The sequence below is a fragment of the Amblyomma americanum genome, chromosome 9, assembly GCF_052857255.1.
Source record: "Amblyomma americanum isolate KBUSLIRL-KWMA chromosome 9, ASM5285725v1, whole genome shotgun sequence".
Classification (NCBI taxonomy): Eukaryota; Metazoa; Arthropoda; class Arachnida; order Ixodida; family Ixodidae; genus Amblyomma; species Amblyomma americanum.
The window spans coordinates 60,933,440-60,957,344 of NC_135505.1; the positions used below are offsets into that span (position 1 = coordinate 60,933,440).

The 23,905-nt window shown below is 47.1% G+C and overlaps 1 long non-coding RNA gene across 1 annotated transcript in view; it reads right to left on the reverse strand.

Moving 5' to 3' along the window:
• The window catches only part of LOC144104717 (uncharacterized), a 32,071-nt gene extending 11,878 nt beyond the window's left edge, over window positions 1-20,193 (reverse strand). The window contains exons 1-2 of the long non-coding RNA XR_013308620.1: window positions 20,124-20,193; window positions 2,771-2,885 (exon numbers count right to left, since the gene is read on the reverse strand). This is a non-coding gene — a long non-coding RNA (uncharacterized LOC144104717). The remainder of the gene's footprint in view (window positions 1-2,770; window positions 2,886-20,123) is intronic.
• Window positions 20,194-23,905: the final 3,712 nt, after the last annotated feature.

Consider the following 23,905-nt stretch of genomic DNA (forward strand, 5'->3'; position numbering starts at 1 on the left):
CAAAGCATGGTGTCGAAGCATGGCATCACAAAATGGGATACTAACGAAAACATCAAGAGCAAGAGATACATGCTTCATAGAAAAGTGGATATTGAAGCACAGTTGGCTGGTGCCACTTGTTTCAGCAAACTTGACGCCAATCGTGGGTTTTATCAGATGCTATTAGACAAACAATCGCCCAAAATCTGCACCTCCAGTACATTGTACAGCCTTTGGCTTATGCTCTGCATCAGAAATATTTCAAAAGGATATCAGTCAAGCATTGGATAGCCTGCCTGGAATGAGTGTACATAGACATATTGATCTGGCACGCAACAAAGGCCAACCATGACAGTCATTTGAGGGCAGTGCTTAAGGCGATTCATGAAGCTGGTTTCACACTGAACAAAGAGAAGTGCATCTTTGGCGCTGAAGAAGACCGAGATACATCCCCTGTCTGTTGGAAAAGACGAAAGCTCTGGAGGAAACAGTTTAATCCAACAGAACTTTGCTCTTTGAGCGGAACAATGTGCTTATGGAACACCAAAAAAAAAAGTGTGGAACCGAGAATCCTATACTGCATGTCATACACATCAGGCAATGCTGCCAAATCTAGCCTGCCTGTTCATGCAGACAAAGTCCAATTTGATAAGAGGCTTTCAAAGCGAATTGCTGCAAGTCAAAATGTGCCCCAGAAGTAGTTCACTCAGTGAAATTTATAGCCAGAAGACGTGAACACTGCGCGCCTTTAAGTTTTGACCGTGATTTTCAATGGTAACACTTCGTTCTATACCACTCCTAGTTTTCATCCAAATACTCAATAAGGTTTTGAGAAGGATGAATGATATGTGGCGGAGTATGGTTTGACGAACACACTAATTGCGCAGCCTCTGCAGCATTGCCTGCTATGTATGAAATGGAGAAAAAGTGCAGGGAAAAAATGTGATCAAAAGATTCAAGGCATGAATACAGAGCTGGTAAGAATAAAATCCACATAGAAGTGCTATATAATAATTCAAGAGTCAGCACCCATGCACTTGAGGCTAGATCAGGTTGCCTTAGAACCAGGCAATACCCTGGAGCAAGTACAAAAGGTAGATAATTGTGCAGGAGACAAATATTAGGTTGGGGCCACTTAAACAGAACGAAAGATAATAAGCCCCTGCCTGCACCACTAACGTATAACAGGCTTAACCCAATCTTAAAATAAATGAAAAGGCCCGAAGGCAATGGTATACTTTCGCCACCCGTAGGTCGTGAAAATGGAAAAAAATGTGGGGGGGTGGGGGGGAACTAAATAGCGAACCACAGCCGGGGAAGCGGGACCGGGGAGACTCCCCTGATCTCCCCTGGGTTGTAGAGGAAGGGGTTGGATGACAGGTATTGGAATTAAGACTTGGGATGGGGTTATGGGAATTGGGAAGACAATGGGGACAGCGAGTTTTGGCTCTGATCTTTCATTCGTCTCGACTCCATTGCTGGCCTGTCTGGCCAGAACAGGGAGAGCATCGAGATTGCCCAATGGTGCGGCTCCACTCACGGGATACCCGACCACCCACAAATGCAACGGGCTCCGACTGCCGGAGACAGGAAAACCTAACCTTGGGTCAGCTACCTCGGGCTCCTCCATGACTTTGAGGGTTTGTTTCAGACTTGCCAGCTACTAGTGGTCGAGTGCTTTTCCCAGTTTTTCAGACTCCGAAAGTATGTGTGGTGTGGTCCAGCCAGTAGAGGCTTAGGTCATCAGCCTATCGACCCTCCGGCCCTCGGGGCCATGACCTAACACCTCCGGCGGGACACACCTGTGCTTCAACCAACCAGCCATACACTTATCTTCTCCCCTAGCATGCTCCACGCTTACTGAGGAGGGAGCGTTCTAGGCCGGGTGACCGGGCCACAAAAGAAGGGCATGGCTTAGGGTGAGATCACCGGGCCTACTCTGCCGGTACTCCACAACATCGAAGAATTTTGCACCGGTTGTACTACGCACCCCTTACCTTCGCGTCCCGCAATGACCCCCATGGACCCACGGTCAGCCGCGAGGCTGCCTCCCGGAGGACATCGATTCCGAGAAGCATGGCTGCTGTAAACCCCAGCGCAGACCTAGCCTCTCTGTAGCCGGAAACCAGCGTGTTGGTCGGCAGCCGCGCGCGCCCCCACATGCAGAGGCTGGATTTAATGTATTTGAAAACCTCTCGACTTTTGACATGCCTTCCATGCTGGATTCCGTGGGTCCAGTTTGATGATATAACCAGGCCTGCCTGCGCTCAGGCATCGAACCTCACGGGTGCGACTGGCCTTCACAGTCCCATGAGAGTCGCTGCCACTCCCATGGGGTTTTGCATCCCCAGAGGATGGGCCCCGGCCAACCCATCCCCACCGCTGGCGTTGCACCGGAACAAAGCCTAGTAGCCAAAACTGCACCGCCCGTATCCGGTGGCAAGGGGGGGGGGGGGGGGGGGCACGGTCAGTCCGCACAGTTGGATTTCCCCCCAGTGCAAGAACAGTTCAAAAAACATTAAACATGTTCTGGTAGACTGTAAGGTCGCTCGACCAGATACCTTAGAGAACACAGCCTTCCAGTAGCCTTGCGATTCAAAGATAGTGAAAGCAACGTTAACAGGTGATGTGAAAGCAGAATGGAGAAATTCCATGAAACATTACAGAAATTGAGAGAGAATAGAGCTTAGAACACGAAAAATGGCAAGAAAAAAAAAATAGCAGGATTCAAAGTCTGAAAAAAGGAAGGGGCGGTACAAAACAAATAAAGCAATTCACCACTTTAACTTACTAGGCAAGGCGGTAGTCGCCACAACCTGGATAGGAGCATCAAGCTATGGGTCAGCATAGCTGGCTGCAGTTCCTTTGGAGTGCTCTTCCCCTGGCTGCTGGTACTCCTGCACTGCCTGCAAAACGAGAATGTAAAAAAAAGGTCAAGCAAGAAAAAAAATTAGAACTCAGCATTGTTCAAAACGGGAAGTTGTCCCGCATTTTAGATTAGACCATTTAGTCTAATCGAAGAATATCATGCATTTTTCTTCCCTGTATACTGGCTATTGAGACACGGAAAAAGGATTGTATACCAGTATACCATGCGAGCACGAATAAAACGACTTCTGTATAAAAAAAAAGCCCAGTGACTTGCCATAACTAGAAGCTGTTTGTACCAGTTTTTGGTGTAAACTGTTGGTTACAGGTACCGCCATCGGGATATGGTTCACCAGCTTCCACAAGTCACGATAATGCACCATTGTGGAAAGAAACTAGCGCAAAGGATGGAGACACCGAACAGGAAGACATGTGAAGCTGTCCTCTGTGGGTCGTACTGTGTTCCTGTTCTGTGTCTCCGTCGCTTGCGCTGGTTTTCTTTCTACAATCACGCACCAACTCGCCCAGCTCTCCACTCGACTGAACGCACAATGAACGGCTGCCAAACATACCGCCAGAGAATTCATAAAGCATCACCCCTTTCACGGCAAAGCTATAGATTGCAAAAGAGCTGATTGTTCCATTTGCTTTGCGATTACACAGAAGAATGAAGACATACCAGAATTGTGAATGGCGCGATCTCCACAAACGTGCTGGCTTTGCTAAAGCCTGCTACAAGAGAAATAAGCCACGGAAAGCTCACTGGCGACGGAGTCAGTGAGATGGTCAAGGCTGAAGACACACATCTAATGAACTTACATAAATTAACGGCAGTTACAGCTTGTCAGTCTATTGCCTCTACTTGCTCATTGATGCAAGTGTTAAAAGTAGCAGTTTTAAAGGAACAACTCCGGCAGGCTTCAACGAAGCAAATTTGTCCGCTATTGTGGTTATACACTTGTGTGGCTTTCATTTTACCGGTAAAGGCGCTAACAAGGCTGAATCTTTCGAGACTGTGCGGCGACATTTGTGCAAGCGCACACAAAGACGCACCGCGTCTTCACTAGCGCACGCTGCAAAAATTACATTCACCGGTCCGCACGCATTTCCCTTTGCTCTGTAGGCACATAGTTCTTGTTGGCCTTAAACAATGCTGGCACATACACACTGCGGGAAAGTGGCCAAGACACAGGCGGTTAATTGCTGGAGACAGGAATGTTTTGACAGGAAAAAGGAGTAATAGTATGAAGGCTGATAGATTGGAAGACTCAAGGACAAGGGTCCTGTTAACTAGAAGATCGAAGACGGGAAAATGGCTTAAAGTGCATAATAGTATACAATGCCTGTAATGTTTAAATTTCGTACTGACTGAGAGTCGGAAAAAGAAATTAGAATGGGAGTCGTGTTTCTTGAAGGAAACTTTGCACAGCAGAGCGCACACTCCCGTCGCTTCGTCCAAACATAGAAGTGCCAATGGAAAGAACAACCGCAGAGGACACAGGCAAACCCAGTTGATGAAACTGAATTTGCAAAAGACGCTTTTTCAAATGAGAGAAGCGGCGGCATAACAGCAGGAAGTGATCTACTGTCCCAGGTTCGGCACAAAAAGGGCACAATGGGGAAACTGCTAGGCCAGATATGTGAAGGATGCAGAAGATGCTGATATGCGGGAGATGATGTAAGAGCCGAGGCACCAAATTTCTGAAATATTGTATAGCTGCGAAACCTCACCGCAGCTATATATGTACACGTTGGCAGGACAGCAACAAATAGGCCACAGAGAGAAGCTCTTGCTAAGGAATCTGCAACCTCATTTAAGTGAAATCCCATGGACAGAGTCCATCATAAACACGACCTGGGAAACAGTAGTTTCTAATTTTCATTAGGCTAAGATTGCTGCTAATATTTCAGCCAGATAAATTGGCGTGAAGTCAGGAAGACGAAGAGAAAAAGTCCAGTGAAGGTGAAAAAATTCCCACACCTGCCTTTTCACGATCCTGCGAGGCATCGGTAGCAATAAGAATATGAGAGGGAAAGAACCTTAGGTGGTCCTGCAACAAACCCTGGAGAAGAGGAAAGGGCTGCAAGATTGTATTCGATGGGAAAATGTCATTGAATTTAATCTGCACAGAAGATGAGTTGTTATACATTTGGCGGAGATCTGTGAAATGAATGTTTAAGGGATCAAGGAGGGACTGCACGAAACATATCTATGGAGTATGCAAACAAGACCAGGCGGCACTAAAAAAGACTGCAGGTTGACTATCAAATATTATACTGAAGGCGTGAAGAGGTGAGTCGCACAACTTTTAAAAATGTTTGAACTGTTAAAAGGCGAAACCTAGCTGATAAAGATTGTATTCTCGCCTCAAGGTGCAGAACAGCATTGGTGACATATTTTGGAAGCCCCAGACAAAAGTGCAACTGATCACGCTCCAAGAGCACAAGAAGGCGAAGTTTATATGCAGGTTCTCCTGAGAATAAAACACAGCCAAACTCCCAAACTGGGCAGACGTACATTTTATAAATCATCAGAAGTGTATGCCTTCTCATGCCTAACTGAGCACTACAAAGCCTGCGCAGGATGTCAATGGCCCGAACTCCTTTTGTAGAAACTTGCTCAATGTGTGGCCGCCAGCATAGAGTAGAGTTGTATACCACTCCGAGATACTTCACCGTCTGAACCTGAAGAATTATGTTAGTTCTATAGACCAGCCATATATTTACAGCAACAGATACCGGAAATACTAACAGTGCACATTTCTTCACATTGAGGGACAGATAAATTCCTCCTAACCAGGTGTCAAAAGCATTGAGGTAATCTTGCAAGGTGTGATAAAGAGTGTGAATATCCCCTGCTGATGTAAAAAATGCAATACCGTCGGCATACACGTTTTCACATAATAAATGCACGGAACTGAGCTTAGAAAAATTTTAAAAAGAATAGGTGAGGGAACTGATCCTTGCGGTACACCTCTTGCCAATTGAAATCTCCTAGAGGAAACACCATTTTGGCAGCAATAAAATTCTCTTATTTTCCAAGAAAGCAGAAATCCAGGCTACAAAATAGTTTGGGAAGTTGTGTTCCTGTAATCTGACTAGTCGAGTGTTCAATGCTGTCGTATGCTTTAATGACATCCAAAGTGACAAGCGCAGCAAACTGCTTTCTGTTGCGTGCTAATTTAATTCGCCTCTCTAGGTCAGTATGAGCACACCAAATTGAACAGCCCGGCCTGAAACCATATTGACACGGATTCAAGAGAGCGTTTTCAGAAATGAAAGACAAGACATGGCTGAGAAGGGCCCGTTCCACCAAGTAAAACCCTCCCCTTGCTTTTTCAGCAATAGAACTATTTCAGCAAGACGCCACTCATAGGGTATCCAAGGACCTTTAATAGAATGGTTAACTAAAGCCAATAGGTCTTCAGGAGATTCATTGATCAAAATTTTGATCATAGATGAAGTGACCTTATCGGGGCCAGGAGCCACTGGGGATAATCGCAAAACAATTTGAGACAGCTCAGGCATAGAGACCTCAGTGCAATCACTTGAGGCGCATGTGAATATAGCTGGAGAAGGTAGAGCAGATGTACAGCGAAGCTCTAGGCCACACGCAATGTCCTCTAAGGTCATGGCAATGTCAACAGGGGACTGAACAAGAGATTCAATGTTGACAGCCGGCAGAATCACTTTTTTGTGCCTCATGAAATTAAACAAAGCTCATTTATTTCCCGATTGCAAAAGGAAATCATAATGATTTGAATTATACTCCTTCTTTGCACGGGAGACAGAGCACTTAAATGTTGCTGCAACATACTTATAATCCAACCAATTTTTTGGGCACTGATTTATGAGAAGTTTCTTCCAAGCTGCTTTCCGTCGTCTATATGCACGCGTGCACTCAGCATCTCCCCAACTGTTGGCGATTGCACCCTTGGTTCCCTTGACCAAGAATTCAGACTTTTGCCATGCATGTTCCAGTACTGAACATAGATGTGTAGCCTTGCATTCGGCACTTGTCTCAGCGCATCTGTCTAAAGTGATTTCGAGGGCTGATTTTAGCGTGTCTTTAAAGCAACCGTAATTTATTAACGTGTGCTGATGTCACTCGGAAAGAGTTAACTGACGTGCAAACTTGAAACTAATCGGTAGATGATCACTGTTTGTTGCACAGTCAACAGGCGCCCAAGACATAACAGAGACTCCTGGGGAGGAAAAAATTAAATCCAAGGCAGAGCGGCATTGACTCCGAACAAACGTAGGCCATCCGGAATTGTTGCAGATCAATTTGTTGTCAGAAACCCAAACAAATAATCTAGAACCAAAGCTGTCCGTTTTAAATCTCCAAGTTATATGATGCGAACTGATTATTGAAGTCACCAAGTAATAAAACCTGAGAACGGCTACTAGACAGGAGTGAGTCAAGGGGCCGAGTATCATGCACACCTGACGGGAAATATGCATTAGCTACAGTAAAGGGCTGTTGACCTGGGACACTGAGGTCAACCGCAAGGATTTCACAGTCATTTTCTGCATATTGCAAAGAAATGCATGCCCTGTGACAAAACTTTGTAGAGATTAGCACTAACAACCCTCCCCTTCGTGATGACTGGTCAATCTGGAACGGACGGTAATTTTTGAGATGATAATTAAAATCTGTAGTCAGCCATGTTTCCTGTAATGATATTAAATCTGGTAGAAGCTGATTGCATCGGCAATTTAAATCTGTTGCAGCTGAGAATATAGAAAGGCAATTCCACTGGAGTACACTAAAGAACCAAATCTTGGTGGAAGTGCCGCAGCTGCGACTACCTTTTCTAGAATCCTGGTCTTCGGATTTTGACTAGCGTTATTTCTCTGTCTTCGACTGGGGGCAAGAGGGACCTGAAATATTCAAAGGAAACAAACTACGTTTCTGCGCACGAATATCTGACTCCATATCCACAGTCCAAAGAGGATGTGTCTATAACGCTGTTCGGAAGAGATGGCCCAGAAGTCTTTTGTTGCTCATATTGTTTTTGGCCCTGTGGAGCACAGTTGGTGGCCACAGAAGGAGGAGCAGCTTCCGAAGCCAAAGAAGGCAAGACCGGAGTGGTGGGCACCTGCAGCATATTGGTCATCTGGGTAGCTATGACCTAAGAAATGCAAGTGGATGCGGTTTCCATAATGCGATCCATTGCATTTGCCACAGCTTTCTCAACTGCCGCTGTGATAGCCTGGGACCAACTGGCGCGTCTATAATGGGTGGGCATTTGGCGGCCACACTAGAGAGGCCTGAGGTTCTCTCCTTGACTGCGGCAAAAGCTTCCCTCCGCGTGCATCTGCATTCGTCCATAAGCTCGAGCACCTGAACTTCTAGTGTGCGTGCAAGACAGTCAGGTGAATCAGCAGGGTGATCACCACTACACAAACAAAATTTTTACTGCTGTTCGGGGCATTCCTGTCTTCCATGACCTTCCCCACATGCACAGCAGCTTAAGGCCGATTTGCAGGCTTTGCCGCTATGGGCGAATCTCCAGCAGTTTTGATACCGAAGGGGCCGAGAGTTAAAGGCATCTACTCGAAACGCCAATGGCCACACCTTTATCTCTGAGGGTAAGGATATTCTTGCAAATGTGGCAATGACAGACTCCGCGAGAATTTTTACTCCGTCGATCATTCTGCTGCATCGATGGACAGCAATTACTCCTGCATACGAGCGGTTCTCAAGTGTTTCCATAGGGCTCAATCGAGAGTCGATCCCTCGGACTAAGCCCTTGGAGCACGCTAGTTGAAGCAGAATGAATGCGCTCACCGGGTGGTTGTCGAAGGACGTACAATTCGGCAGGTCTTCTATACAGTCCTTATCCGGTGACCTGCACAAAATACCACCCCTGCCGAACTGCCAGACATCAGTAATGCACACGAAGTGTTTCGATGTGGATTGAAGAGCCGCCTGTACCGCCTCCGGATTGTTCAGTCGGATAGCGCCTCCATCGGAAGGCACTAAAGCGACTGGAATGCTGGAAACAACACTGCGGAAAAAGAGATCAATTGGGAGCTGGCATTGAGGAAGAGAGGCCGACCAAGGGGAAAACCCCTGACCAGGAGAAAATGCAGACATCCCGCACCCAATCACCCTTCAACAGGAGCAGGTACAGACAAGAAGGAAAAATTGAGCAAGCTAGCGCAATACCGCCAGGTACTTAGCCGCTACCCCACCGAGATAGCTAAAGGAGCAACACTTCTTCTCACAGACTGACAACACACAAAAACAAACACGTAGACAACAGACTGAGGAACTGGCACAACTGGAAATACACAAACCATAGCGCGAAATTTGTGCGATCGTTGATGTTGTTGTTGTTGCTTTCGTGACATGGCACATACCCACGACGGGGGATTGACCAGGGTTCAGTGGGGAGACCCCACAGAATAAACTGATGTCAAGCTAATGCTTGTGCCTTGGGTGAAATTTCAGAGTAATTAAAAAGAAAAATCGAAATATCGGGAGAGACTATCTGAGAATTAAATATATGAAAATACCCAAACACTCTTTTAAATGCGGAAATTTTGGAAACAATTAGCAAGGGAATCTGCCGGTAGTTGTTATATAATTATGGAGGTATTTGCAAACTTGATGCAATGCAAAACCCCTGGCGCTGAAAGAGAGGAGGAGGGGAACCGACAAAGTGAGACCCAACTTTGTAATGGGAATTTCTAGGTGTCCTCTCCTCTGATGTACAAGCCTCCGGCCAGTGAGCAGGAAATGCTCCAATGTCTCAACTTCACCACAAGCCGAATAAAGTTTTGTGGGTCTGAACCCGCATCTACATAAGCAAAGATTTAAACGGGGAATCCTGCATCGCATGAGTGTCACCACTACCCCACCCTGCTGGGTTTTACATGCACGAGCCTTCCATGGGTACATGAGATGTTGGTAGTCAACAGTAGAGAGTAAGATTTCGGTGCACGTGGCGGTTATAAGCTGAAAACGCTGAAATCGAATCATACCGAAAATAACAAGATTAGGGATGCTACAGGCAACAGGTGCATTTAGAGCTGATTTTTCTAAAGAAGTCTGCTGCTTCATTTTGAAAACTACCGCAGTGGCCAGGTATCCAAACAACGCGCACCTCTTTCGCCCATCCGGAAATAAAAAACTTATGTGAGCGTCTCACAAAAGCGTATCGTGTGGACTCCAGCACCAACAAAAACAGAGAGACAATCTGAGAAGAACATCACCTGAGAAACTTGTGGGAATTTTCAAACTGGCCAGCCCAAGAGCCATAAACTCTGCTAGAAATATGGTTGTGTAATCCGGAACTCTAACCGAAAAGCTCCACGAGAGAGACTCAGAAAAAATAGCAACCGCTGCCTTCCGGCCAGCCCCACGAGCATCTGTAACAATTACAGTATGCTGCGGGAAATGGGCAAGGTGATCAAAGAGGAGTCCAGTTAATGTACTTGCAGGCAGATGCTTCACATTAGGTGGGAAAATCTAATCAAAAGCAATATCCATAGGGGACGCTGCCCAACCAACTCTGCGTACAAAATTGAGATCCACACCAATGTTGGATGAAAGGTTCTGAGTAAAACTTGAGGGAAGCGGAACCTTGGCCAATGAGGAGTGAGAAAGAGGGCTGGGTGCGACACGAAAATAGGTGTAGCCACAGCAGGAGCCGACTCAAATGCCCGCAAAAAAGTCCTGAAATTTAAAAGGCGAAAACGGGAGTTAAGGTCGGGAATACGAGGTTCCAGGTACAGAACTGCGGTGGAAACTGATTGAGGGAGACCTAGGCAGAGGCGCAGTGCGCGCCTTCCTAACCGCAGCAACGGATGAAGCTTATATTTAGGGGAGCCAGAAAAATGTATGCAGCCAAATTCCAAAATGGGTCTGACATACGCTTTGTAAAGAAGTAGAAGCGTGTCCCGGCACATGCCAAATTTCCTATTACTTATTTGTAGTAGCCTACCTAATGCACCCTCATCTTTCTCAATGTTCATCTCGATGTGGGGCCGCCAATCCATACTGGCATCATAAATGACGCATAGATACCTCAATGATTCCACCTGACGTATGCTGTCCGAGCAATAGCGCAGCGTTATATATAAAGGCATGTTGGTTTTAAAAACAAGCACGCTGCTTTTCTGCACATTTAATACGAAATTTATTGTATCCAGCCAAACCTCGAGCACATTGAGGTATTCCTGGAGAGAATGATATAGGGCATGAATGTCTGCTCCAGAAACAAAGAGCGCTATGTCATCTGCATAAACGTATACTGTAACATCAGGGTGTACTGGAATGTCGCACATCAGCAGATTGAATAGAAGTGGCGAAAGTACAGAACCTTGCGACACACCTCTGGTCTGGGCATAGGTGTCTGAAGTTATAATAATAGCAACAGAATTTTTTTATTTCCTCATACCAGTACAAATGCGGGCCTGCCAAAGCCTTAGAAGGCTTGAGTTGCAGTGCCTGGCAGCAGACAGCATATAATTCATGCACCAACCAGACAAGTTGCCAAACAAAAAAAAAAGGATGAGAGAAGTAAAATGGATTTGAAAAGAGCGGACGCAAAATACACACAAGCGGAGAGAAACAAAGATAATGTAAAATCATATCAAAATGGAACTAAGAATGTAATTTCCCCAAGACAAGCTTTCAAGGAACCGTCAGAGGAAAAGAACTGCCATCCTGTTAAAAATTCGCAGATCCATACATAAATGTAGTACAGCAGGTGTAATAATGCCAATTTAGAAAGAAGGATCGAATATTCAACGCTGTCGTAAGCTTTAGCAATGTCAAGCATCACTAATGCTGATACTTCATTCCTGCACATAGCAAGGCGGACTCTGCTCTCTAAATCGACATGGGCAGACCAAATGAACCATCCGCGGCAAAAGCCAGTCTGGGCAGAGCTCAATGCGTTGACTTCTGAAACGCGCTGATAGGCAGCTGTGCACAATTCTTTCTATGAGCTTTACCAAATTAGATGTTAGAGCTATTGGCTGAATGTTATCAATATGGAAGCCTTTCTTTGTATCTTTTAAGAGCAATATTATTTTCGCTACCTTCCAGAAGCGAGGCAACCATGCAGTTTCCAATCATGTATTGACCAGATCGAGGAGGCCCTGAGTGAAGTCTTGCGCTAAGATTTTCAACATACCGACCGTCACACCATCCCAACCCGGAGCTGAGGATTGCATTAAAAAAACTGCAGTTGTTAACTCTGACTTGTCAACCACAACATAGTCTGAGCAGGGGTAGGGGGCGAACAGAGGGACTCTATGCTGCTCCTGAAAACATGGAGCAAGCCCTTGAGCAATTCACTGTAACTCATCTTTTGCCTCATGTGGAGAGGGCACCACCGAGCTGGTTAACTGTATGAATCAGGAGTTCACATTCCATTCCATAAAACGATACAAAGCCTTCTTATTTTTTGGGTTTGACAAATATGTGTTCAAATTTTGATTGTAGTCACCCGTTGCCTTTGCTATGGTTTGTTTAAACGAGGCCGAGAAAAATTTGTAGTTGATCCAATTTGCTGGGCTCTGATTATGCGAAAGGGTCCTCCACGCTGCTTTCCTATGACAGAAAACTGTCTCACACGCGTCGTTCCACCAGGGGGATGGTGATTTATTGCTAATAGCAGAACGCACAATGAACTGAGAGCTCTCCGTAGCCTTCAAAACTGAAGAAAACACTCGCTGAGCCCTGTCGGTCCTCCACGAACAAGGTTTGGTTTGGTTTATCAAGGTTTAACGTCCCAAAGCGACTCAGGCTATGAGGGACGCCGTAGTGAAGGACTCCAGAAATTTCGACCACCTGGGGTTCTTTTAGATGCACTGAGATCGCACAGTACACGGGCCTCTAGAATTTCGCCTCCATCGAAATTCGACCGCTGCGGCCGGGATCGAACCCGCGTCTTTCGGGTCAGCAGCCGAGCGCCATAACCTCCGAGCCACCGTGGCGGGGCTATACACGAACAAGGATCAAATGTAAGGTAGGCGCGCAAAGATGATTTGTAGGCTGCAAGATTCACTAATTTCCGGGCAGAACCATGATCTCGGAGCGGGCTCACCAATATGGTGAAAATAATTGGCAGGTGGTCACTACATGTGCCGCAGTCAGTTGTGGAGCATGCCCCTATACCTACTCCTCTTGCTGCCAAGGACAAATCGAGAACTGGGCGCGAGTGCCTGCGGATGAAGGTTACGGCCCGAGAATTGCAACCCCGCACATCATTTGTTGACCTCCATGCCCATAACATATGTCCATGTGAATCAGTATAGAGACCCCAGACGACGTGATGTGAGTTGAAGTCCCCTGCAATGATTAGCCTGCTAGAGTATGTGAGTAAGCTGTCTAGGTGGTCTGTTCTGCATACTCCATTTGGAAAATAGACATTTGCGACTGTGACACTAGCACAGTGTGGCAAAGTGAGATCCATAGCTAGAACCTCACAAAAAGAATCTATTACTTTCTTAGTTATTAATAACCGGTGACACAATTTTTTGACGAAATCAGAGACACCAACCCGCACGAAAAACACGAAACCTGCTTAAAGAGAATGACTTAACAGGGGAGAGCCAAGTTTCTTGCAAGAGCGCATTATCTGGGTTATGAGACAAGAGAAGAATTTTTAAATCAGGAAGAGAAGATGCAATAGAGCGGCAATTCCATTGGAGAACTTTTACATTCGCCATGATGCCTATTTGAGAATAGAGGCTGAAACAGCCTCTTGTAGCATATCCGACTTGGAAGACACTCTAGAAAACCCTTTTTTTGTCTTGACCTGGGGAATGGAGGACTTGGAAGGAGAGGTTAAGCCTGACGCTTCTGCGTAGGACAAGCCATTTCTACATCATTAGTGCAAACAATGTTGTGAGAAAGGGTTACAGAGATGCTGTCGAGAGGCAGCACATGAGACGGCACCTTGGGTGATGACGTGGCAACGAAACTGAGCACAGGCTTGCTGTGATGTTGATGCTGGTAGAACTACAGGCTGAGGTTGAGAAATAGCCTGATTTGCAACAATACCAGAAAACGCCTGCGCGAAGCTGCTGAGCATGCGCTCGATGACAACAGAGTGCTTTTTCGACGGTTGCCATTGTTGAGGCAGACAATGTGGCCTCGAGGTCAGGAGTAGAGGAACGCACAAGGCTGGCATAGGAATGTTTTTTGCGATTAACGAGTGCATAAGCGTCTGCCTGTGAGCAGTGATTCTGCTCAATTAATTCCAATAAACTTTGCTCCTGTGCCACTTTCACAAGTGGCATCATCGGCGCTGTGACTGTTACTGCATAGACAGCTTGTCTGTTCAGTGGTGCATCTGTCGGAAGAGTGACCTTCACCACACACCTGGCATCTGGTCGCCAACTTACAGGCTCTACCACCATGTCCAATTCTCCAACAGTTGGTACATTGCAGGGGTCAAGGATGCAGCGGATCAACGCAGTAGACAATTGGCCAAATTTTCAACTCCGACGGGCATGTGCGACCAGCAAAAGCTGTTATGACTGACTCTGTTGCAACACGCACTTCAGCCATCTCACGAGAGCAGCGATATACAGAAATCATTGCCGCCCCGGCTTCCTGGAACTCCTCCAAAATTTCTTGAAATGAAAATGGCGGGTCCATTCCACGTACAATGCCCTTAATGCACACATGCTGCTCAGGAATGAAGGCTTTAACCGGCAGAGAAGTGAAGGTATTACTAAAGTGTACTAGAAGGGGGTAGCGTGTTCAGAAGCAGGCACGCGCCATGCATTGCGGTGAGGCGGCGAGTGTAGACGGTTTGCTGGTGGCGGCGGCGGCGCTGCAGTCGCGGGGGCTGTAGGGTATTGGCTGGTTGCCACTTGATGACCACTGTTGGCTTGCATGTTCATGGTGTTGCTGTGCTGTGTGCACTGCCTTTTTGCAAAAATTCTTTTCCTTTTTTTGTGCCCGTAAGGAGTAAGCTGGAATGTGGAACTGTCAACAACAACGCCACCGTTTCAGTCCCAGCTGTCAAACCAGCAAAAGGAAGCAAACCGACATTCTTTACCGCGCCAAAACATGAAGAAGAAAGACTAACTTTAGACTCAGCTTAGGTAATTTGTGAACTTCATTTTGAGCCGTGGTCTATTGTGCAAAATATCTGCACATTTAAAAAAAAAAACTGGAGCTAAAAGGCACAAATTTTGTGCCTTTTGATAGCAATAGTGCCTGCCCAATTTAACCCTTTAGTTCTTTTATGCCGTGCGCGGCACCGCTTTGTGCACGAAAATCCCAGTCGTTCTGTCACCAGCTCTATTTTGTCATGCGACAGAAGACTGCGGCATGCCCAGTTTTCTACTCTTTACTTTGCTGCTTCGCTTGAAAAAAATCTTTGTGTTGTATCCCGTACCGTTGGGGAACTGCCTGGTCCGACTGCCCGGAGCAGCCGGAGCACCACCACGTCAAGCACCCGCCACGTACCTTCTTCGACCAACCTCCTTTTTATTCCAGTTCAATGATGAATATATATACAGATGTGCGAGTCAGCTGACCAGATAGGGCGCATGCCTAGCGCCACCTAGTTTATACAAACATAACTACAGAATACAATACCACATTATTCCCCCTCAAAAGAGTTAGCAACTAACACTGGAAAAACACAATAAACACTCAATGTCTTTCATAGTCTTTAAACCACACTGGTGGTCTTCTTTGTCTCGTCGAATGCCTCAGTCCTGGAACGTCCCTTTCAACTGGCGTCTGAACAGATGGCTGCTGGGGTGGGTCGTGGTTCTCCTGCTGTGGTTCGCCAAGTGGTTTTGCTGATTCAGGCGAACAACTTTTCGGAACTGTAGGTGGTGGAACTGGTTGGGGGCAAGGTACCAGCCGACTCCGATTCCATGTGCGGCCATCATTGAGCTTGTAGGTATCTTGACCACATTGGTCCACAATGGTGAATGGACTCGAGTAGCTCAGAGCGCCCTTAGGCACGTGACCAGGCAACTTGACTCTCACCGGTTGACCTGTTGTTAATGGAGAGTACTTTGCAGCTCGTCGACGGTCAGTGTAAGTCTTACTTGCTTGTTGCCTTTGTGCTACTCTGCTGTGGATGGACTTCATCGCTGCCTGCGGATCTTGAAAAAACTCTTTACCTGGCGCTCCTACAAGATCAAGTTTTGTTCTGGGATGACGGCCGTGAAGAAGGACGGAAGGCTTCACTCCTGTGGTCGCATGCGGTGTGAAACGGTAGACTCCCAGGTATTCGGTGATAGCTTCCTTCAAAGGCCGATGTTCTTGTGCGCAGACTTGAACGTACTCTTTGAGTACTCGATTAAACCTCTCTACCTGCCCGTTAGCTTGCGGATGATAGACTGCCGAATACGTATGAGCGATGCCACGTTCTTTGAGGAAACTGTCAAACTCCAAGGCTGTAAACTGAGCACCATGATCACTCACAATCTCGTCTGGATATCCTTCCCTGCTGAAGATGCTTCGCAGAAAGGAGATGACTGTTGCAGTTGTCACCCTTGCTGAGAAACAAACCTCAGGCCACTTGCTGTAGTAATCGATGGCTGTAATGGCAAAACGGCAATCTGCCGGCACTTCGGAAAAAGGGCCCACAATATCGATGCCTAGCTTCTGCCATGGTGCAGATGGGAATGCAACTGGCTGCAGAGGTGGTGTCACGGGTTTTGCAGACTTGTCAACAGATTGGCATACCGCGCAGGATGCAATGAATTGTTCTACTTGCTTGCACATAGCAGGCCACCAGTATTGCTCACGTAGTCGCTGCTTTGTCCTCGTTATTCCCGGATGAGACTCGTGGGCTGCGTCAAGAAGCCGTGCTACGAGGGACGAAGGTACTACAAATTTGTCACCACGAAGCAGGAGGTCTCCAACGACTGAGAGCTCAGTTTGCACCCGGTAGAACGGAACTGCTTCGGCAGGCAACATCTTCACTGCGGGCCATGCCGATGTCACCCACTTTATAACCTGCTGCAGCAACGGGTCCTGCATCGTTTCAATGACAAACTCTTCATGAGTAATGCATGTTGAGACAACACAAACAGTCTCTTCTTCCTCTTCCTCCACACGACCTGGAAGGGGCATCCTTGAAAGAGCATCAGCAACAGTATTCTTGTCACCCTTGTGAAATTCAATCGTGAAGTTGTATGCCAACAGCCTGGCGTGCCACCTCGCAATCCGGAACGGTCGGCGACCTACTCCCTTTGTACTAAGGAGTGTGACCAGAACCTGGTGATCGGTGCGTAATATGAATGAACGACCCCAAAGGTACACTCTCCAATATTCGCATGCCCACAAGCAAGCAAGGGCTTCCAATTCCCCTACAGAATACTTCTGTTCCTGTGAAGTAAGCCTGCGAGAAGCAAAAGCAATCGTCACCAGTTCATCATTCCTTGTCTGTTGCAACACTGCTCCCAAGCCAATGGATGAGGCATCCGTAGTGACAATAATGTCACCCGCAGGATCAAATAGCTGTAAACATCTTGTGGCCAGGGAACATTTCAGTTGCTCGAAACAAGCTTGTCTTGCAGGGTTCCATGTGAATGTGGCATTCTTACGTAGCAACTCTCGAAGAGGCTCGACAACCACCGCATAGTCAGGTATAAATTTGGCGTAGTAGCCGACCATGCCCAAGAATGAGCGCAGAGTACCGACATTTGTTGGGGCTGGCACAGCCTTGATGGCGTCAATGTTACTTTGTAAAGGGCGTATTCCCTTGTGACTGATCCTGTGACCAAGGAAGTCGACTTCTTGCACATTAAAAATGCATTTGTCATTCAACTTCAATCCAGCCTTTGCAATCAAGTGCAAAACTTGTTTCAAATTCTTGAAGTGCTCTTCACGTGTGCTTCCGTACACAATGACATCATCTATGTAGCACAAAGTGTTTTTGCAGTTCTGCAAAATAGTGGCCATCATTTTCTGAAACGCAGACGGTGCTGATGCAAGACCGAAACAGACGCGCTTGAATCTGTACAGTCCACTATCGGTTATGAAGGTAGTCAGTTCCCTGCTTTCAGGGCTTAGCAGAACTTGGTGATATGCAGCTGCTAAATCAATCTTTGAAAAGTAATTTGCGCCATGAAGTTTGTGCAATATTTCTTCCGTGTGCGGCAGTGGAAATTTGTCAACGACAATCGCTTTGTTTGGTTCGCGCAGATCGACACAAATTCTTATCTTGCCGTTTTTCTTTGCTACTACTACGATTGGAGACACCCATTCAGACGTGTCAATCTTTTCTATGACATCTTCTTGCTCAAGGCGCTGCAGCTCTTCGCGTACTCGGTCTCGCATTGAAAATGGCAAACGCCGCAACTTAGCAACAACAGGCGTGATTCCTTCTCTTATCTTGACCTTATGGACAAAATTTGTTGCAAGCCCTAACTTGCCATCAAACAAGTGCGGAAACTGGCAAAACAGTTCACGGTCAAGGCCTTCTGGCGCTTGCGTAATATGGGTGCATTGCAATGACGTACCGTTGATTTGCAGACGCAGCGTTTCGACAGCGTCGATGCCGAGAATGTCAGTACCGTCCTTGACGACGTAGAAGGGAATGTCGGCCTGCCGATCCTGGAAGATGACTGGCGCCGTGAAACACCCCTCGATGGTTATTCTGCGGCGAGAGAAATCGTAGAGTGACGCTGATGTTGGCTGCAAAGGGAAGCGTTTCAACCTTGAATACGTGGCGTTCGACAGAATGGAGACAGCAGAACCCGTGTCTACGAGGAAACGTATAGGAACATCTTGTACGAAGACTTCTGTGTGTATCCCTCCTTTGCACTGCCGGTCGAGAAGCAACACGTTGAGATCGCCGGATGCACTGCAGGTGTCGACTTCTCGGACAGCAAGGGCCCTTTCGTCAGGCATGCCGCTTCTACAGACACGCTGAAAATGTCCTCGTTTGCCACATTTGCTGCAAGTTTTACCCCGCGCCTTGCATGTCTTGGAATCTGCAAGATGCCCTGAAGACCCGCAACGGAAACAGGACTTCGGCTGCTGCGAACGCGGTAACTGCGTTTCTGAGCGGCATGGCATCCGATGTTTTTCGACCTTTTGAACGCTCGCAGCCGATGACTGCAGCTCAAGTGAGTATTTCGTGGCTTCTTCGATACTGTTTGCAATAGCCAGTGCGCGTTCAAGAGTGAGCGAAGTGCCTTCAAGCAGTAAGCGTTCCCGAAGAACAGGGTTGCACGTTTTCGCTACAAGTTGGTCACGAATAAAATCGTCAGCCTGCTTACCGAAGTCGCAACTTAATGCCAGCTCACGCAACGCCGTGACGAACGCTGTTGCAGTCTCCCCGGGCAGTTGGGTGCGTTGTCCGAACCAATGCCGCTCCACGACGACGTTCGTTTTAGAAGTGAAGTAAGCGTCCAACGTAGCCACCGCTGCATCGTACTCGTCGCTCGTACCGCTTCCTTCCTTTCCTTCTGTAGGCGGCGTCGACGATTTCTCCTCCGGCAACGCGTAGTACAAGCGTTGGCCTTCCACACCCAAACAGTGTAGCAGCAAAGCTTTACGGCGCGCAGGTGGGTGAGCGTCGCTCCCGGACGCCAGGAGATAGTTCTTGAAAAGGCGGTGCCACTGCGTCCAAGGAATGGCGGGCTTCCCGGGCGTCGGCAGGAACTCGGGCGGTTGATGCAGGCTCATTGCTTCCGCGTTCGGTTACTTCACCACTCGTCGCCAACTGTTGTATCCCGTACCACACTTTGCATTACAGCAGCAGGCACACCTTATTCACCGCTAAACGCAACACGCGACGCTATTTCGGCGCTGCAGATGCTATGCGTGCTGCCTGTTCCTTACAGCCCATTCTCCGGTGGCGCTGTCTCCCATCGTCGACTTGAGATGCCTCACCCGCGAGCGCTCCCTGAACCCACTGCTGCCTTCTAGTACACTGTAGTATTACATCGGTGCAGATCCGACACACACTCAATGTTTGCCGACTTAAAAACAATGCCACGCCTCCCGAAAGGTCGCACTTCAGAGATGTCGAGATAGTGAGTGGTTAGACTTTTTAGTTGATGCTTTATTGTTTTCAGATTCTACATTTTGAGAATTCCATCTCCTATCGGCACAAGCGCCACGGGGATTGAATTGACACCATTTTTTAGAAATGAATTCAAAGGCAAGCTTTCGGCCGGCAGGCTGGCGAGCCAGGCTTTCGAGCCTCCTCCCGGGGAAGTGAAAGACATGCCTGCACACAGCGCGCCGACAACCTTACATCACCCGAGTCAGGAGGGCTACCCTGAACCCTGGCAAAAACCCCACGAACATGGAATGGTCTCACCAAAATAAACGCCCGGCACCACCAGGAAACGAAACAGCAGTCGCAGACAGATCTGGCACGAACACCGCGAACGAACTGAACCACCGCGATCGTTGATGCCGCCCGCGATGCAGCTTCCGCTATCGTACGTCTCCCCACTGATCTGCTGGATGCCGCATAGGGCGCCCGAAAGTGAAGCCACCGGAAGTTGTGCGGCATGTCTCAGAAGTCATCCTTTGGCAGTGCACGAAATCGGACCTCAGAACGGTTTTTCAGTTTTCGTTTTCCACTTAGTATTTTGTCTTTTCGAAATTCTTGTCTTTTTTCATGACAATGCCGACCTGTCGCGCCGTCAACTGCATGAGGAGAGTATCAAAATCCTCGGTAAAGACGTTTAAAAAATAAGGGTCCATTGCAGCGCTACGGGACGACACTAGCAGACGACAGAACGATCGACGCTACACTCAGTACGTACGGAGCCTCGTCTGCTCAGCTCTGTGTCGTCACGTTGCGCTAGCGTCGCCAACTCTAGTCTTTGTTGTGATGCACATTGTGGCGCTCTAAGCGCAAGTTATACCATCAATGAGGGATAAATTTAAGGAAGAATAGGTGGAAACCTTCATTACGCAGCCGACTTTGCAGTGACCATTTTACCGAATTAGAACGAACCGGAGCAAGGGCGAGGCCCCGAACTGGTGAGGTGCCGTCGGTGTTCTGCTGGTTCTTATTAGCGCCTCCAAAAGGTATATGGTACTGCTTTTTCGACGAAGCGTATCAATTACTGCTTCGCACTGTAGAAAATTATGCCAGAATGGGCTCTTATTCGTGACGCTTGGTGCAGTTGACTTCAAACAGCGCTTGTCGCATGCGCTGCTGCCATTCGTCTTTCTCGTCAGTCTTTTCTCTCGCGCTGTGTAGATGAAACATGGCTGCGATATGGAGTTAGATTAAAAGCACGTCTGGAAGGCAAATGACACACTAAAGCGATAAGCATCACCTGCCATCGATGAGAAGATACATCGTGCGCCACCAACTCGAAACCGAAACAGCGGCAGCTGTATAACGAGTGGCTCTTCGGGTGTCGGGATTTCCGTGCCATTGCCTTTTCTTTGCTACACGAAAATTTGTTAGACTCATCGGCATTCTCCTACTTCTCCTAGTTACTCTCGGAAGAGAAGAACCAGATCAGAAAACAGTTTTTAATGCCCGTACCCCTTTGCAGCGGCATGGTGAGACATGCATGTCTGTTTTCTTCGGTGTCTCTGAAATTACAGGGTTCCCCAAACAATGCACACATTTCTCACGTTGAGTTTGCTTATTCCTTTTATATTACAGTAGACGTTACACGAAAAGAATGGCGAAAGACGCGACTTTTTGAATTGATTAGACAGCAGACAGCGAACTTCTGGGGCATGCCACCGAACTTCCGGTGGCTTCACTAGCGTCCACAAAGTGGGAATGCGGCATCCAGACACCTAGTGGAGATCGAGGCACCCTAATCGGCGGCGACGCAAGGCTACAGTGCTGTAGCAAGCCAATTTTCGACGGCGGCGGCGGTGTGGAAATAATAATTGGTTTTTGGGGAAAGGAAATGGCGCAGTATCTGTCTCATATATCGTTGGACACCTGACCCGCGCCGTAAGGGAAGGGATAAAGGAGGGAGTAAAAGAAGAAAGGAAGAAGAGGTGCCGTAGTGGAGGGCTCCGGAATAATTTGTGGCTATCAATGTGCTGTACCTTGAAGCTCGCATTCCGTCTCTCTTATCACGACTTCAATTTTTAACTGTGCAAACTTACGTCAGGATCTATGAATCCCATTTCCACCGTTCCCAAAGCATTTTCTGTTCTCAGCCGACCTCCTTTTTTGGTGTCCCCTGGTCTCGTTTCAATTCCCCTCAGGTAGTGTTTGTGCAAAGATTACTTCAGCCTTTAGATGTAAACATTTATGATATCCTTCCTGCGCTTCGGAATGGGCCCACTATACACACTGTTTTCGACGACATATTCCCAAAAAATGCAAAACTTTTGCCACCGAGTATTCTAAATGGCCTTCTAGAAGATCATCTGAGGACCCTACCAACCGATATAGCAATAGCCACTGATGCATCGCAATGCAATGAAAAAGCAGGTGTGGGAATATTTTGCTCCCATTTAGACTGGTCCTTTTCTCTGCGCCTTCCAGATTTCACCCCTATTTTTCAAGCAGAGTTTCTAGCAGTTGTACTTGCTCTACGCAAGCTAGACCCCTCTATTACAGCAGTTGCAGTAATTACTGATTCTTTATCTTTGTGTTCGTCCTTCGCTGCACAGGTTGACGGTCCCATTTTATCAACTTTCTTATCCCTACTTCCTCCGCATTTGAGCCTTGTTCATTTAGTATGGGTTCCCGGCCACAGCAGTGTGACAGTAAATGAGATTGCTGATAATCTCAAAAGGCTTCCCTCAGCGGCCCCGTGTTGCCAATCATCCCGGCTACAGCCTATATTACAGCATCTAGATTTCGGCGACGTGCGTTTTTAAGCACGAAAGACACATCACTTTTAACATCGGCGGATTATGAGCACCTTAAATATTATTGGAACAGGAAAATTTGTTGCTCTCGGCAGCTTGAGGTATCACTGACGAGGCTACGCTGCCGCATCCCCCCTCTAAATTTCTATTTTCACAAGTCGGGTTTGGCGCTCTCTCCCCTTTGTGCATTTTGCCGTGAGCCAGAATCTATTGAACATTTTTGGCTGTATTGTCGCCGATTCAACTCACTGAGAAAAAGGTTGCTGGAGGAGCCCTTGCAGCATCTTGGACTTAGTTTGAGCAGCCCGCTCTTGCTATCATTTGGCGCCACCACATTTGGGTTCAGCCACAGATCTGTTTGCACCGCTGTTCAAAATTTCCTGATAGAATCTCACCGACTGCCTTGCTAAGTGTTTCAACCTTTTCTTTTCTATCAATTATTACATTTTGACTAAATCATCAATATTTAATCACTCTCTTTATTATTATTCTTAAAATTTTAAAATCAAAACACTCATCCCTTTTCTGTTCATGACGAAAAATTCACCGGTGTTATGCTCCCACGTGCTTTTCCTTTTTGTTAACTGCGTTCAGGTGAATAGCTACCCGATTCTTGGCCGATCCCCCAATGTGGGTATGTGCCATCTTTTGATAGGCTAACAACAACAACAACATTTCGACCACCCGGGGATCTTTAACGTGCACTGACATCGCACAGCACACGGGCGCCTTAGCGTTTTTCCTCCATAAAAACGCAGCCGCCGCGGTCGGGTTCGAACCCGGGAACTCCGGATCAGTAGTCGAGCGCCCTAACCACTGAGCCACCGCGGTGTGGAATGCTAAACCACAAATTTAAAAAGCTATTTCGCTAGAGCCTTCTTTGCTAAACTGGTTGAAATTTTAGGGCTTTTCGTACTAAGGGCTCAAAACACAGAATACATAGGGGTTGAAGGGTGAGGGAAATGTAAAATGTTCTGTAAATTGTTTGTTTTTCAGGCGGTGTATTTAAAAAAAAAGTTAACACGCGTATATGTTGATTGTGTTTGTATATTTCTTGCTCACGAACGTGCAGAACCTTTCTTGTTGTCTGCGTCGTAGTCGCAGTTGTTTTCTTTTTTGCTATCCTTCGGTTTTACAGGTATTTTTCGTCCCTTGCGCGGAGTCAGTGAATTAGTCTAGAATTGTTAAGCCGGCACCGACGCACGTGACACTCGATATGATAATCGTATTTCCAATTGTTCTAAATGAGATTGTGGTTATACATTATTCTTTACGTAAAAAAGAAACAGACCT